The sequence below is a fragment of the Oncorhynchus tshawytscha genome, linkage group LG24, assembly GCF_018296145.1.
Source record: "Oncorhynchus tshawytscha isolate Ot180627B linkage group LG24, Otsh_v2.0, whole genome shotgun sequence".
Classification (NCBI taxonomy): domain Eukaryota; kingdom Metazoa; phylum Chordata; class Actinopteri; order Salmoniformes; family Salmonidae; genus Oncorhynchus; species Oncorhynchus tshawytscha.
In genome coordinates this window covers 33,976,689-33,992,386 of record NC_056452.1, presented here as the reverse complement: position 1 = coordinate 33,992,386, position 15,698 = coordinate 33,976,689, and the positions used below count along the sequence as shown (strand labels likewise).

At 65.5% G+C, this 15,698-nt stretch overlaps 1 protein-coding gene across 4 annotated transcripts in view; it reads left to right on the top strand.

The window, feature by feature from the left end:
• LOC112238626 (signal-induced proliferation-associated 1-like protein 2) overlaps positions 1-15,698 on the top strand; it is a 341,137-nt gene that overhangs the window by 111,689 nt on the left and 213,750 nt on the right. The window lies entirely within an intron of this gene.

Below are 15,698 nucleotides of genomic sequence, written 5' to 3'. Positions count from 1 at the left end.
GGTGGAAGGACGGAGAGGTGGAGGGTGGAGGGACGAGAGGCCTGGATGGGTGGGAGGGACGGAGAGGCTGGAGGTGGAGGGGGATGGAGAGGCTGGAGGGGATGGAGGGATGGAGGCGGAGGAGTGGGAGGGATGGAGGCTGGAGGTGGAGGAATGGAGAGGCTGGAAGAGTGGATGGACGGAGAGGCTGAGGGGTGGAGGACGGAGATACTGGTTGGGTGGAGGATGGAGAGGCGATGGGTGGAGGGATAGAGAGGGCGAGGGACGGAGAGGCTGGGAGGGGTAGATGGATGGAGATAACTAGAGGCGGAAGGACGGAGAGGCTGGAGGGACGGAAGGACGGAGAGGCTGGATGGGGTGGAGGGATGGAGAGGCTGGAGGGGGTGGGAGATGGAGGGAGGGTGGAATGGAGGCTGGAGGGGTGGAGGGGTGGAGAGGCTGGGAGGGTGGAGGATGGAGAGGATGGAGGGTGGAGGGACGGAGAGGCTGGAGGGGTGGATGGGACGGAGAGGCTGGAAGGGTGGAGGGATGGAGAGGCTGGAGGGGTGGAAGGATGGAGGGTGGAGGGATGGAGGCTGGAGGGGTGGAGAGGATGGGAGGGATGGAGAGGCTGGAGGGGTGGAGGATAGAGAGGCTGGAGGTGGAGGGATGGAGAGACTGGAGGGGTGGGAGGATGGAGAGGCTGGAGGGGTGGAGGATGGAGAGGCTGAGGGGTGGAGGACGAGATCGAGGGTGGAAGGATGGAGAGGCTGGAGGGTGGAGGGATGGAGAGGCTGACGGGGTGGAGGGATGGAGACTGGAAGTGGTGAAGGCTGAGTGGGAGGAGGGATGGAGGCTGGAAGGGTGGAGGGATGGAGAACTGAGGGTGGAGGGATGGAGATCGAGGGGCAGAGGATGGAGAGGTCGGAAGAGTGAGGGATGGAGAGGCCGAGGGGTGGAGGACGGAGAGGCTGGAAGGGTGGAGGGATGAGAGCCGGGATATCGAGGACGGAGATACTGGTCAGGTGGAGGGACGGAGAGGCCGGAGCCGGGTGGAGGATAGTGGAGGATCGAGGTGGAGGGATGGAGAGATGGGGTGGAGGATGGAGAGGACTGGAGGGTGGAGGGATGGAGAGGTGGAGGGATGGAGGACGGAGAGGCTGGAAGGGTGGAGGACGGGAGAAAACTGGAAGGGTGGAGGGACGGAGAGGCTGGAAGGGTGGAGGATGGAGGCTGGAGGGTGGAGGGATGGAGAGGGACGGAGGATGGAGGATGAGAGGCTGGAAGGGTGGAGGGATGGAGAGGCTGAATGTGGAGGATGGAGAGGCTGGAGGGTGGAGGGATGGAGAGGCTGGAGGGTGGAGGGATGGAGAGGCTGGAGGGGTGGAGGGACGACCGGAAGGGTGGAGGGACGGAGAGGCTGGAGGATGGAGAGGCTGGAGGGGTGGAGGATGGAGAGGCTGAGGGGTGGGAGGGATGGAGAGGCTGGAGGGGTGGAAGGATGGAGAGGCTGGAGGAGGATGGAGAGGCCAGAGGGGTGGAGGGATGGAGAGGCTGGAAGGCTGGAGGATGGAGAGGCTGGAAGGGTGGAGGGATGGAGATATGGAGGGGTGGAGGATGGAGATTCTGGAGGTGGAAGGATGGAGGGGTGGAGGGATGGAGAGGCTGGAGGGGTGGAGGATGGAGAGGCTGGAGGGGTGGAAGGATGGAGAGGCTGGAGGGGTGGAAGGACGGAGAGGCTGGAGGGTGGAGGGATGGAGAGGCTGGAGGGTGGAGGGACGGAGATGCCGGGAGGTGGAAGGATGGAGGGTGGAAGGACGGAGAGGCTGGAGGGTGGAGGATGGAGAGGCTGGAAGGGTGGAGGACGGAGTGGCTGGAGGGGTGGAGGGATGGAGATGCTGGAGGGGGTGGACATGGAGGGTGGAAGGATGGAGGCTGGAGGGGTGGAGGGATGGGAGAGGCTGGAGGGTTGGAGGGATGGAGAGGCTGGAGGGGTGGAAGGACGAGAGGCTGGAGGTGGGAGGGATGGAGGCTGGAAGGGTGGAGGGATGGAGAGGTTGAGAGTGGGTGATGGACGGAGGCTGAGGGGTGGAGGGACGGAGAGGATGGAGGGGTGGAAGGATGGAGAGGCTGGAGGGGTGGAGGGATGGGAGAGGCTGGAAGGGTGGAGGGATGGAGAGGCTGGAGGGGTGGAAGGATGGAGGAGGTGGAGGGATGGAGAGGCTGAGGGGTGGAGAGGAATGGAGGGATGGAGAGGCTGGAGGTGGAGGATAGAGAGGCTGGAGGGGTGGGAGGGATGGAGAGACTGGGGGCGGAGGGATGGAGAGGCTGGAGGGTGGAGGGACGAGAGGCCGAGGGGTGGAGGGATGGAGAGGCTGGAGGGTGGAAGATGGAGAGGCTGGAGGGGTGGAGGGATGGGAGAGGCTGGAGGATGGAGAGGCTGGAGGTGGAGGAATGGAGAGGCTGGAAGAGGTGGAGGGATGGAGAGGCTGGAGGGGTGGAGGGACGGAGAGGCTGGTTGGGTGGAGGGATGGAGAGGCTGGAGGGGTGGAGGATAGAGAGGGTGAGGGATGGAGAGGCCGGAGGTAGAGGGATGGAGAGGCCAGAGGGTGGGAGGGATGGAGAGGCTGGAGGGGTGGAAGGCTGGAGGGGTGGAGAGGCCTGGGATGGAGAGGCTGGAGGGGTGGAGGGATGGAGAGGCCGGAGGGGTGGAGGGATGGAGAGGCTGGAAGGGTGGAGGGACGGAGAGGCGGAGGGGTGGAGGGACGGAGAGGCCGGAAGGGTGGAGGGATGGAGGCTGGAGGGGTGGAGGACGCAGAGGCTGGAGGGTGGAGGGGACGGAGAGGCTGAGGGCGGAGGGATGAGGCTGGAGGGTGGAGGAATGGAGAGGCTGGAGAAGTGGAGGATGGAGAGGCTGGCGGGGTGGAGGGACGGAGAGGCTGGTTGGGTGGAGGGATGGAGAGGCTGGAGGGGGTGAGAGGATGAGAGGAGGGTGATGGGATGGAGATGCTGGAGGGCAGAGGGACGGAGAGGCCAGAGGGGTGGGAGGGATGGAGGCGGAGGGTGGATGGATGGAGAGGCTGGAGGGTGGAGGGACGAGAGGCCGGAGGGTGGAGGATGGAGAGGCTGGAGGGGTGGACGGGATGGAGAGGCTGGAGGGACGGAGGCCGGAGAGGCTGGAGGAGGGATGGAGGCCGAGCGGTGAGGGACGGAGAGGCTGGAGGGTGAGGGATGGAGAGGCCGAGGGTGGAGGGATGAGGCTGGAAGGGTGGAGGGATGGAGAGGCTGGAAAACTGGGTGGAGGGATGGAGAGGCTGGAGGGGTGGAAGGGACGGAGAGGCTGGAGGGTGGAGGGACGGAGATGCTGGAGGGGTGGAAGGACGGATAAACTGGAGGGATGGAGAGGCTGGAGGGTGGAGGGACGGAGAAAACGGAGGGTGGAGGGACGGAGAGGCTGGGGGTGGAGGGATGGAGAGGCTGGAGGGTTGGAGGGATGGATAGGAAAGGGGAGGGTGGAGGATGGAGAGGCTGGAGGGGTGGAGGGATGGAGAGGCTGGAGGGTGGAGGATGGAGAGGCTGGAGGGGTGGAGGAATGGAGAGGCTGGAAGAGTGGAGGGATGGAGAGGCTGGAGGGTGGAGGGATGGAGAGGCTGGTTGGGTGGAGGGATGGAGAGGCTGGAGGGTGGAGGGATAGAGAGGGTGGAGGGATGGAGAGGCTGGAGGGTAGAGGGACGGAGAGGCTAGGAGGGTGAGGACGGAGAAACTGGAAGGGTGGAGGGATGGAGAGGCTGGAGGGTAGAGGGAAGGAATGGAAGGGTGGAGGGATGGAGAAACCGGGAGGGGTGGAGGGACGGAATACTGAAAGATGGAGGGATGGAGGCTGGAGGGTGGAGGAGGGATGGAGAGGCTGGAATGGGTGGAGGGATGGAGATACTGGAGGGTGGAGGGATCTAGAGGCTGGAGGGTGGAGGGATGGAGAGGCTTGAGGGTGGAAGGATGGGAGGCTGGAGGGGTGGAGGATGGAGAGGCTGGAGGGGTGGAGGATGGAGGCTGGAGGTGGAGGGATGGAGAGGATGGAGGGGTGGAGGGATGGAGAGGCTGGAGGGGTGGAGGGATGGAGAGGCTGGAGGGGTGGAGGGATGGAGAGGCTGGAGGGGTGGAGGGATGGAGAGGCTGGGAAGGGTGGAGGGATGGAGAGGCTGGAGGATGGAGGGACGGAGAGGCTGGTGGGGTGGAGTGGACGGAGAGGCTGGAGGGTGGAGGATGGAGGCTGGAGGGTGGAGGGATGAGAAACCGAATGGTGGAGGGACGGAGAAATCGAGGGTGGAGAAAGGACGGAGAGGCTGGAGGGGTGGAGGGATGAGAGGATGGTTGGGTGGACGGATGGGAGGGTGGAGGGACGGAGGCTGGAGGGGAGAGGGACGGAGAGGCCATGAGGGGTGGAGGGATGGAGAGGCTGGAAGGGGGTGGAGGACGGAGAGGCCGGAGGCGGAGGATGGAGAGGCTGGGAGGGTGGAGGGACGGAGAGGCTGGAGGGTGGAGGATGGAGAGGCTGGAGGTGGAGGGATGGAGAGGCTGGAGGGTGGAGGATGGAGAGGCTGGAGGGTGGAGGATGGAGAGGCTGGAGGGTGGAGGGATGGAGGTGGAGGGTGGAGAGGCTGAGGGTTGGAGGATGAGAGGCTGGAAGGGTGGAGGACGGAGAGGCTGGAGGGGTGGAGGGATGGAGAGGCTGGAGGGTGAGAGGATGGAGAGGCTGGAAGGGTGGAGGGATGGAGAGGCTGGGAGGGCGGAGGACGGAGAGGCTGGAAGGGCGGAGGATGGGAGGCCGGAGGGGTTGAGGATGGAGAGGCTGGTGGGTGGAGGGATGGAGAGGCTGGAGGGGTGGAGGATAGAGAGACTGGAGGGTGGAGGATGGAGAGGCTGGAGGGTGGAGGGATGACGGAGGCTGGAAGGGTGGAGGGATGGAGGCTGGAGGGATGGAGGGACGGAGAGGCTGGAGGGTGGAGGGACGGAGACTGGAAGGGTGGAGGGACGGAGAGGCTGGGAAGGGTGGAGGGACGGAGAGGCTGGAGGGGTGGAGGGATGGAGAGGCTGATGGGATGGAGGATGGAGAGGCTGGAAGGGTGGAGGATCCAGGCCGGGAATGGAGGGTGGAGGATGGAGAGGCTGGAGGGGTGGAGGGACGGAGAGGCTGGAGGGTGGAGGGACGGAGGTGCCGGAGGGTGGAGGGATGGAGAGGCTGGAAGGGTGGAGGGATGGAGAGGCTGGAGGACGGAGGCTGGAGGGTGGGAGGGATGGAGAGAGGCTGGAGGGTGGAGGATGGAGGGGCTGAGGGGTGGAAGGACGGAGGCTGGAGGGGTGGAGAGGTGATGGAGAGGCTAGAGGGGTGGAGGGGATGGAGAGGCTGGAAGGCTGTGGACGGAGGATGGAGGGTGGAGGGATGGAGAGGCTGGAGGGTGGAGGGATGGAGATTCTGGAAGGTGGAAGGATGGAGGGGTGGAGGATGGAGAGGCTGGAGGGGGTGGAGGATGGGAGAGGCTGGAAGGGATGGAGGGATGGAGAGGCTGGAGGGTGGAAGGATGGAGAGGCTGGAGGGGGTGGAGGGATGGAGAGGCTGCTGGAGGGGTGGAGGGATGGAGATAGGGTGAAGGACGGAGGGTGGAAGGATGGAGAGGCTGGAGGGTGGAGGGATGGAGAGGCTGGAAGGGTGGGAGGATGGAGTGGCTGGAGGGGTGGATGGATGGAGGCTGGAGGGGTGGAGGATGGAGAGGCTGGAAGGGTGGAAGGATGGAGAGGCTGGAAGGGTGGAGGGATGGGAGGCCGGAGGGGGTGGGGAGGGATGGAGAGGCTGGAGGGGTGGAGGGATGGAGATGCTGGAGGGTGTGAAGGATGGAGGGGTGGAGGGATGGAGAGGCTGGAGGGTGGAGGATGGAGAGGCTGAGGGGTGGAGGGATGGAGGAGGCTGGAGGTGGAGGATGGAGAGGCTGGAGGTTGAGGGATGGATAGGCTGGAGGGGTGGAGGACGAGAGGCTGAGGGGGTGAGGACGGAGAGGCTGAGGATGATGGGATGGAGAGGCTGGAGGGGTGGAGAACGGAGAGGCTGGAAGAGTGGATGGACGGAGAGCTGGAGGTGGAGGGGACGGAGGCTGGTTGGGTGGACGGATGGAGAGGCCGAGGTGAAGGATAGAGGGGGGAGGATGGAGATACCGAGTGGCGGATGGAGAGGCTGGAGGGGTGGAGGGACGGAGAGGCTGGAAAGGTGGAGGGATGGAGAGGCTGGAGGGTGGAGGGATGGAGAGGCTGGAGGGGTGGAGGGATGGAGAGGCTGGAGGGTGGAGGGATGGAGAGGCTGGAGGAGGAGGCTGGAGGGTGGAGGGATGGAGAGCTGGAGGGTGGAGGGATGGAGAGGCTGGAGGTGGAGGGATCCAGAGGCTGGAGGGGGTGGAAGGATGGAGAGGCTGGAGGGTGGAAGGATGGAGAGGCTGGAGGGGTGGAGGTGGATGGAGAGGCTGGAGGGGTGGAGGGATGGAGAGGCTGGAGGGGTGGAGGATGGAGAGGATGGAGGGGTGGAGGATGGAGAGGCTGGAGGGTGGAGGATGGAGAGGCTGGAGGGTGGAGGGACGGAGAGGCTGGAGGGGTGGAGGGATGGAGAGGCTGAAGGGTGGACGGATGGAGAGGCTGGAGGGCGGAGGATGGAGAGGCCAGGAGGGGTGGAGGGACGGAGAGGCCGGAGGGGTGAGGACGGAGAGGCCGAGGGGTGGAGGATGAGAGGCTGGAAGGGTGGAGGATGGAGGCTGGAGGGTGGAGGGATGGAGAGGCTGGGAGGGTGGAGGGACGGAGAGGCTGGTTGGGTGGAGGATGGAGAGGGGTGGAGGATGGAGAGGCTGGAGGGTAGAGGGATGGAGAGGCTAGAGGGTGGAGGGATGGAGAGGCCGGAAGGGTGGAGGGATGGAGAGGCTGAAGGGCGGAGGGATGGAGAGGCTGGAGGGGTGGAGGGATGGAGAGGCTGGGGGTGGAGGATGGAGAGGCTGGAGGGGTGGAGGATGGAGGCTGGAGGGGTGGAGGGATGGAGAGGCTGGAAGGGTGGAGGGATGGAGAGGCTGGAGGGTGGAGGGATGGAGAGGCTGGAGGGTGGAGTGGAGAGGCTGGAGGGGTGGAGGGACGGAGAGGCCGAAGGGTGGAGGGATGGAGAGGCTGGAGGGGTGGAGGATGGGATGGAGAGGCTGAGAGGGGTGGGAGGGATGGAGAGGCTGGAGGGGGTGGAGGGATGAGGCTGGAGGGGTGGAGGGATGGAGAGGCTGGAGGGTGGGAGGATGGAGAGGCTGGAGGGGTGGAGGGATGGAGAGGCTGGAGGGGTGGAGTGGACGGAGAGGCGGAAGGGTGGAGGATGACGGAGGCTGGAGGGGTGGAGGGATGGAGAGGCTGGAAGGGGTGGAGGACGGAGAGGCTGGAGGGGTGGAAGGATGGAGAGGTGGAAGGGATGGAGGGATGGAGAGGCTGGAAGGAGGGATGGAGAGGCTGGAAGGGTGGAGGGATGGAGAGGCTGGAGGGGTGGAGGGATGGAGAGGCTGGAGGGACGGAGGGAGGATGAGGCTGGAAGGGTGGAGGGATGGAGAGGCTGGAGGGGTGGAGGGATGGAGAGGCTTGGAGGGGTGGAGGGATGGAGAGGCTGGGGGTGGAGGATGGAGGCTGGAGGTGGAGGGATGAGAGGTTGGAAGGGTGGGAGGGATGGAGAGGCTGAGGGACGGAGGCTGGAGGGGTGGAGGGATGAGAGGCTGGAGGGGTGGAGGGATGGAGGCTGGAGGGTGGAAGGACGGAGAGGCCGGAGGGGTGGTGGGATGGAGAGGCTAGAGGGGTGGAGGGATGGAGAGGCTGGAAGGCTGGGAGGATGGAGAGGCTGAAGGGTGGAGGGATGGGAGAGGCTGGAGGGGTGGAGGGATGGAGATTCTGAGGGGTGGAAGGATGGAGGGTGGAGGGATGGAGAGGCTGGAGGGGTGGAGGGATGGAGAGGCTGGAGGGGTTGAACGATGGAGAGGCTGGAGGGGGTGGAAGGATGAGGAGGCTGGAGGGGTGGAGGGGATGGAGAGGCTGGAGGGTGGAGGATGGAGATGCTGGGGGGTGGAAGGATGGAGGGGTGGAAGGATGGAGAGGCTGGAGGGGTGGAGGATGAGAGGCTGGAAGGGTGGAGGATCGGAAAGGCTGGAGGGGTGGAGTGGATGGAGATGTGGAGGTGAAAACATGGAGGGGTGGAAGGATGGAGAGGCTGGAGTGGGGTGGAGGATGGAGTGGAGGATGGAGGGAGTGGAGGGATGGAGAGGCTGGAGGGTGGAAGGATGGAGAGGCTGGAGAAGTGGAGGATCGAGGCTGGAAGGTGGAGGATGGAGAATGGAGGGTGGAGGGATGGAGAGGCTGGAAGGGGTGGAGGGATGGAGAGGACGGGAGATGGAAGGATGGAGATGGAGGGGTGGAGGGATGGAGAAACTGGATGGAGAGGATGGAGAGGCTGGAGGGGTGGAAGGATGGAGGGTGGAGGGATGGAGAGGCTGGAGGGTGGAGAGGAGATGGAGGGATGGAGGAGGCTGGAGGGGTGGAGGGACAGAGAGGCTGGAGGGTGGAGGGATGGGAGACTGGGTGGATCTGAGGGATGGAGAGGCTGGAGGGGTGGAGGATGGAGAGGCTGGAGGGGTGGAGGGATGAGAGGCTGGAGGGTGGAAGGATGGAGAGGCTGGAGGGGTGGAGGGATGGAGGCTGGAGGGATGGAGAGGCTGGAGGGGTGGAGGAATGGGAGGCTGGAAGAGTGGAGGGATGAGAGGCTGGAGGGGTGGAGGGATGGAGAGGCTGGCTGGGTGGAGGATGGAGGCTGGAGGGGGTGGAGGACAGAGAGGGTGGAGGATGGAGAGGCTGAGGGGTAGAGGGATGGAGAGGAGAGGGGTGGAGGGATGGAGAGGCTGGAGGGGGAAGGACGGAGGGGTGGAGGGATGGAGAGGCGGGAGGGTGGAGGGATGGAGAGGCCAGACTGGGGTGGAGGGATGGAGAGGCTGGAAGGATGGAGGACGGAGGCTGGATGGTGGAGGATGGAGAGGCTGGAGGGTGGAGGGATGGAGAGGCTGGAGGTGGAGGATGGAGAGGCTGGAGGGTGGAGGGATGGAGAGGCTGGAGGAGTGGAGGGATGGAGATACGGAGGGTGGAGGAATGGAGAGGCTGGAAGAGTGGATGGGACGGAGATATCGGAGGGTGGAGGATGGAGAGGCTGGAAGGGTGGAGGGATGGAGAGGCTGGAGGGGTGTAGGGACAGAGAGGGTGGAGGGATGGAGAGGCTGGAGGGTGGAGGGACGGAGAGGCTGGAGGGTGGAGGGATGGAGAGGCTGGAGGGGTGGAGGGATGGAGAGGCTGGAGGGTGGAGGGATGGAGAGGCTGGAGGGGTGGAGGGATGGAGAGGCTGGAGGGGTGGAGGGACGGAGAGGCTGGAGGGTGGAGGGACGGAGGCCGGAAGGGTGGAGGGACGGAGAGGCTGGAGGGTGAGGACGGAGAGGCCGGAGGGGTGGAGGGATGGAGAGGCTGGAGGGGTGGAGGGACGGAGAGGCCGGAAGGGGGGGACGGAGATCGAAGGGTGGAGGATGGAGAGCTGGAGGGGTGGAGGGACGGAGAGGCTGGAGGGTGGAGGGATGGAGATGCTGGAGGGGGGATGGGAGGTGGAGGGATGGAGAGGCTGGAGGGGGTGGAGGGATGGAGAGGCTGGAGGGGTGGAGGGATGGAGAGGCTGGAGGGGTGGAGGGATGGGAGAGGCTGGAGGATGGAGGATGGATAGGATGGAGGGTGGAGGATGGAGAGGATGGAGGGTGGAGGATGGAGAGGCTGGAGGAGTGGAGGGATGGAGAGGCTGGAGGGTGGAGGAACGGAGATACTGGAAGAGTGGAGGGATGTGGAGAGGCTGGAGGGTGGAGGGATGGAGAGGCTGGTTGGGTGGAGGGATGGAGAGGCTGGAGGGGTGGAGGATAGAGAGGGTGGAGGGATGGAGAGGCCGGAGGGTAGAGGGACGGAGAGGCCAGAGGGTGGAGGGACGGAGGCCGGAAGGGTGGAGGGACGGAGGCTGGAGGGTGGAGGGATGGACGGAAGGGTGGAGGGATGGAGAGGCTGGAGGGTGGAGGATGGAGAGGCTGAGGGATGGAGAGGCTGGGAGGGTGGAGGGATGGAGAGGCTGGAAGGGGTGGAGGGATGGAGAGGCTGGAGGGTGGAGGATCCAGAGGCTGGAGGGTGGAGGGACGGAGAGGCTGGAGGTGGAAGGACGGAGAGGCTGGAGGGGTGGAGGGACGGAGGCTGAGGGACGGAGGGATGGAGAGGCTGGAGGGGTGGAGGGATGGAGAGGATGGAGGGGGTGGAGGATGGGAGAGGCTGGAGGGGTGGAGGGATGGAGAGGCTGGAGGGTGGAGGGATGGGAGGCTGGAGGGGTGGAGGGATGGAGAGGCTGGAAGGGTGGAGGATGAGAGGCTGGAGGGTGGAAGGATGGAGGCTGGAGGGTGGAGGGATGGAGGCTGGAGGGGTGGAGGATGGAGAGGCTGGAGGGGTGGAGGGATGGAGAGGCTGAAGGGTGGAGGGATGGAGAGGCTGGAGGTGGGAGGGATGGAGAGGCTGGAGGGTGGAGGGATGGAGAGGCTGGCTGGGTGGAGGACGGAGAGGCCGGAAGGATGGAGAGGCTGGAGGGCAGAGGACGGAGAGGCCAGAGGGTGAGGATGGAGAGGCTGGAAGGGTGGAGGATGGAGAGGCTGGAAGGGTGGAGGGATGGAGAGGCTGGAGGGGTGGAGGGATGGAGAGGCTGGAGGGGTGGAGGATGGAGGCTGGAGGGGTGGAGGATGGAGAGGCTGGAGGGGTGGAGGATGGAGAGGCTGGAGGGGTGGAGGGATGGAGAGGCTGGAGGGGTGGAGGGATGGAGGCTGGAGGGGTGGAGGATGGAGAGGCCGGAAGGGTGGAGGGACGGAGAGAGGCTGGAGGGGTGGAGGGATGGAGAGGCTGGAGGGGTGGAGGGATGGAGAGGCTGGGGTGGAGGATGGAGAGGCTGGAGGGTGGATGGGATGGAGAGGCTGGGAAGGGTGGGAGGATGGAGAGGCTGGAGGGGGTGAGGGATGGAGAGGCTGGTTGCGGAGGGACGGAGAGGCTCGAGGGTGGAGGGATAGAGGTGGAGGGACGGAGAGGCTGACCTGGGCAGAGGGATGGAGAGGCTAGGAGGGGTGGAGGGATGGAGGCGGAAGGTGGAGGACGGAGAGGCCGGAGGGGCGGAGGGACGGGAGGCTGGAGGGTGGAGGACGGAGAGGCTGGAGGTGGGAGGGATGGAGAGGCTGGAGGGTGGAGGGATGGAGAGGCTGAGGGTGGAGGGACGGGAGGCTGGAGGCCGTGAGGGACGGAGAGGCTGGAAGGGTGGAGGGATGGAGAGGCCGGAGGGTGGAGGGATGGAGAGGCTGGAGGGGTGGAGGGATGGAGAGGCTGGAGGGGTGGAGGGATGGAGAGGCTGGAGGGGTGGAGGGATGGAGAGGCTGGAAGGTGGAGGGATGGAGAGGCTGGAGGGGTGGAGGATGGAGAGGCTGGATGGGTGGAGGGATGGAGAGGCTGGAGGTGGAGGGATAGAGAGGGTGGAGGGATGGAGAGGCTGAGGGCAGAGGACGGAGAGGCTAGAGGGGTGGAGGGATGGAGAGGCTGAAGGTGGGATGGACGGAGGCCGAGGGTGTGAGGGATGGAGAGGTTGAAGGGTGGAGGACGAGAGGCTGGAGGGGTGGGAGGATGGAGAGGCTGGAGGATGGAGGCTGAGGTGGAGGATGGAGAGGCTGGAAGGGTGGAGGATGGAGGCTGGAGGGTGGAGGGATCTAGAGGCTGGAGGGTGGAGGGATGGAGAGGCTGGAGGGGGTGGAAGGATGGAGGCTGGAGGGGTGGAGGGATGGAGAGGCTGGAGGGGTGGAGGATGGAGAGGCTGGAGGGTGGAGGGATGGAGAGGCTGGAGGGGTGGAGGGATGGAGAGGCTGGAAGGTGGAGGGATGGAGAGGCTGGAGGATGGAGGATGGAGAGGCTGGAGGGGTGGAGGGATGAGAGGCTGAGGTGGAGGATGGAGAGGCTGGAGGGATGGAGGGATGAGAGGCTGGAAGGGTGGAGGATGGAGAGGTTGAGGGGTGGGAGGATGAGGTTGGAAGGGTGGAGGGATGGAGGGGTGGAGGATGGAGAGGCTTGAAGGTGAGGGATGGAGAGGCTGGAGGGGTGGAGGGATGGAGAGGCTGGAGGTGAGGGATGGAGAGGCTGGAGGGGTGGAGGGATGGAGAGGCTGGAGGGGTGGAGGATGGAGAGGCTGGAGGGGTGGGAGGATCTAGAGGCTGGAGGGTGGAGGATGGAGAGGATGGAGGGGTGGAAGGATGGAGAGGCTGGAGGGTGGATATGATGGAGAGCCTGGAGGGGTGGATGGATGGAGGAGGCTGGTGGAGGGATGGGAGAGGCTGGAGGGTGGATAGGATGGAGAGGCTGAGGGGTGGAGGGATGGAGAGGCTGAGGGGTGGAGGGATGGAGAGGCTGGAGGGGTGGAGGATGGGAGGCCGGAGGGGTGGAGGATGGAGAGGCCGGAAGGTGGAGGGATGGAGAGGCTGGAGGGATGGAGGATGGAGAGGCTGGAGGGTGGAGGACGGGAGAGGCCGGAGGGTGGAGGGATGGAGAGGCTGGAGGGGTGGAGGGATGGAGAGGCTGGAAGGGTGGAGGATGGAGGCTGGAGGGTGGAGGGATGGAGAGGCTGAAGGGGTGGAGGGATGGAGGGGTGGACGGGAGGAGGCCTGAAGGGTGGAGGGATGGAGAGGCTGAGGGGTGTGACGGATGGAGGCTGGAGGGGTGGAGGGATGGAGAGGCTGAGGGTGGAGTGGATGGAGAGGCTGAGGGGTGGAGGGATGGAGAGGTGGAGGGGTGGAGGGATCTAGAGGCTGGAGGGGTGGAGGGATGGAGAGGATGGAGGGTGGAAGGATGGAGAGGCTGGAGGGGTGGAGGGATGGAGAGCCGGAGGTGGATGGATGGAGAGGCTGGAGGGGTGGAGGGATGGAGAGGCGGGAGGGGTGGAAGGATGGAGAGGCTGGAGGGGTGGAGGGATGGAGAGGCTGGAGGGGTGGAGGGATGGAGAGGCTGGGAGGGTGGAGAGGCTGAGGGGTGGAGAGGCTGGAGGGGTGGAGGGACGAGAGCCTGGAGGGGGTGGAGGACGGAGAGGCTGAGAGAGGCTGGATAGGGGTGGAGGGATGGAGAGGCTGGTTGGGTGAGGACAGAGAGGGTGGAGGATGGAGGCTGGAGGGCAGAGGGACGGAGAGGCCAGAGGGGTGAGGGATGGAGAGGCCGGAAGGGTGGAGGGACGGAGAGGCTGGAGGGTGGGAGGGATGGAGGGGTGGAGGGATGGAGAGGCCGAAGGTGGAGGACGGAGACAAATGGAGGGGTGGAGGGATGAGATGCTGGAGGGTGGGAAGGATGGAGGACAGAGGCCGGAGGGTGAGGGATGGAGAGGCTGGAGGGGTGGAAGGACGGAGGAGGCTGGAGGGGTGGGAGGGATGGAGGCCGGAGGGTTGGAGGGATGGAGAGGCTGGAGGGTGGAAGGATGGAGAGGCTGGAGGGGTGGAGGGCTGAAGGGTGGAGGATGGAGAGGCTGGAAGGGTGGAGGGATGGGAGAGGCTGGAGGGGCGGAGGATGGAGAGGCTGGAGGGGTGGAACGATGATGCTGGGAGGGGTGGAAGGATGGAGAGGCTGGAGGGGTGGAGGGATGGAGAGGCTGGAGGGTTGGAGGGATGGAGAGGCCGGGAGGGGTGGAAGGATGGAGAGGCTGAGGGTGGAGGGATGGAGAGGCTGGAGGGGTGGAGAGAGAGGCTGGAGGGGTGGAAGGATGGAGAGGCTGGAGGGGTGGAGGGATGGAGAGGCTGGAGGGTGGAGGATGGAGATGCTGAGGGGTGGAAGGATGGAGAGGCTGGAGGGGTGGAGGGATGGAGAGGCCGGAAGGGTGGATGATGGAGAGGCGGAGGGTGGAGGGGTGGAGAGGCTGATGGTGAGAGAATGGAGAGGTTGGAAGAGGAGGATGGAGAGGCTGAGGGTGGAGGGATGGAGAGGCTGGTTGGGTGGAGGGACGGAGAGGCTGGGAGGGGTGAGGGACAGAGAGGCTGGAAGGGTGGAGGATGGAAGGATGGAGGCTGGAGGGGTGGAGGATGGAGAGGCTGGAGGGTGGAGGGATGAGAGGCTGAGGATGGAGAGATGGAGGAGGCTGGAGGTGGAAGGATGGAGAGGCTGAGGGGTGGAGGGATGGAGAGGCTGGAGGGGTGGAGGATGGAGAGGCCGGAATGGAGGATGACGAGAGGCTGAGGAGGGATGGACGGCTGGGATGGCGGAGGAACGGAGAGGCTGAAGAGTGAGGATGGAGAGGCCGAGGGTGAGGATGGAGAGGCTGGTTGGTGATGGACGGGAGGCTGGAGGGGTGAGGATAGAGATACCGGAAGGGTGGAGGGATGGAGGAGGCCGAGGGGTGGAGGGATGGAGAGGCTGGAAGGGTGGAGGGATGGAGAGGCTGGAGGGGTGGAGGATGGAGAGGCTGAGGGGTGGAGGGATGAGATGCTGGAGGGGTGGAAGGATGGAGGGGTGGAGGGATGAGAGGCTGGAGGGTGGAGGATGGAGAGGCTGGAGGGGTGGAGGACGGAGAGGCTGGATGGGTGGAGGGATGGAGAGGCTGAGGGTTGGAGGATGGGATAGGCTTGGAGGGGTGGAGGGATGGAGAGGCTGGAGGGGTGGACGGGATGGGAGAGGCTGGAGGAGATGGAGGGATGGAGAGGCTGGAGGGGTGAGGAATGGAGAGGCTGGAAGAGTGGAGGGATGGGAGGCTGGAGGGGTGGGAGGATGCGAGGCTGGCTGGGTGGAGGGATGGAGAGGCTGGAGGGACGGAGATAGAGAGGGTGGAGGGATGGAGAGGCTGGAGGGTAGAGGACGGAGAGGCTAGAGGGGTGGAGGGATGGAGAGGCTGGAAGGGTGGAGGATGGAGAGGCTGGAATGGGTGGAGGGATGGAGGCTGGAAGGGTATACCGAGGACGGAGAGGCTGGAGGGGTGAGGACGGAGAGGCTGGAGGATGGAGAGGCTGGAGGGGTGGAGGGATCCAGAGGCTGGAAGGGTGGACGGATGGAGAGGCTGGAGGTGGACGGATCTAGAGGCTGGAGGTGGAGGATGGAGAGGCTGGAGGGGTGGAAGGACGGAGAGGCTGAGGGTGGAGGATGGATAGGCTGGAGGGGTGGAGGGATGGAGAGGCTGGAGGGGTGAGGGATGGAGAGGCCGGAAGGGTGGAGGATGGAGAGGCTGGAGGGGTGGAGGGATGGAGAGGCTGGAGGTGGAGGATGGAGACTGAGGGGTGGAGGGGATGGAGAGGCTGGAAGGTGGAGGATGGAGAGGCTGGAGGGGTGGAGGATGGGAGAGGCTGGAGGGGTGGAGGACGGAGAGGCTGGAAGGGTGGAGGATGGGAGAGGCTGGAGGGGAGGAAGAGGCCGAGGGGCTGGAAGAGTGGAGGATGGAGAGGCTGGAGGTTGAGGATGGAGAGGCTGGAGGAGGGATGGAGAGGCTGGAGGGGTGGAGGATGGAGACGCTGGAAGGGTGGAGGGATGGAGAGGCTGAGGGTGGAGGATGGAGGGTGGATGGGATGGAGGGGTGGAGGATGGAGGTGGGGATGGAGAGGCTGGAGGGGTGGAGG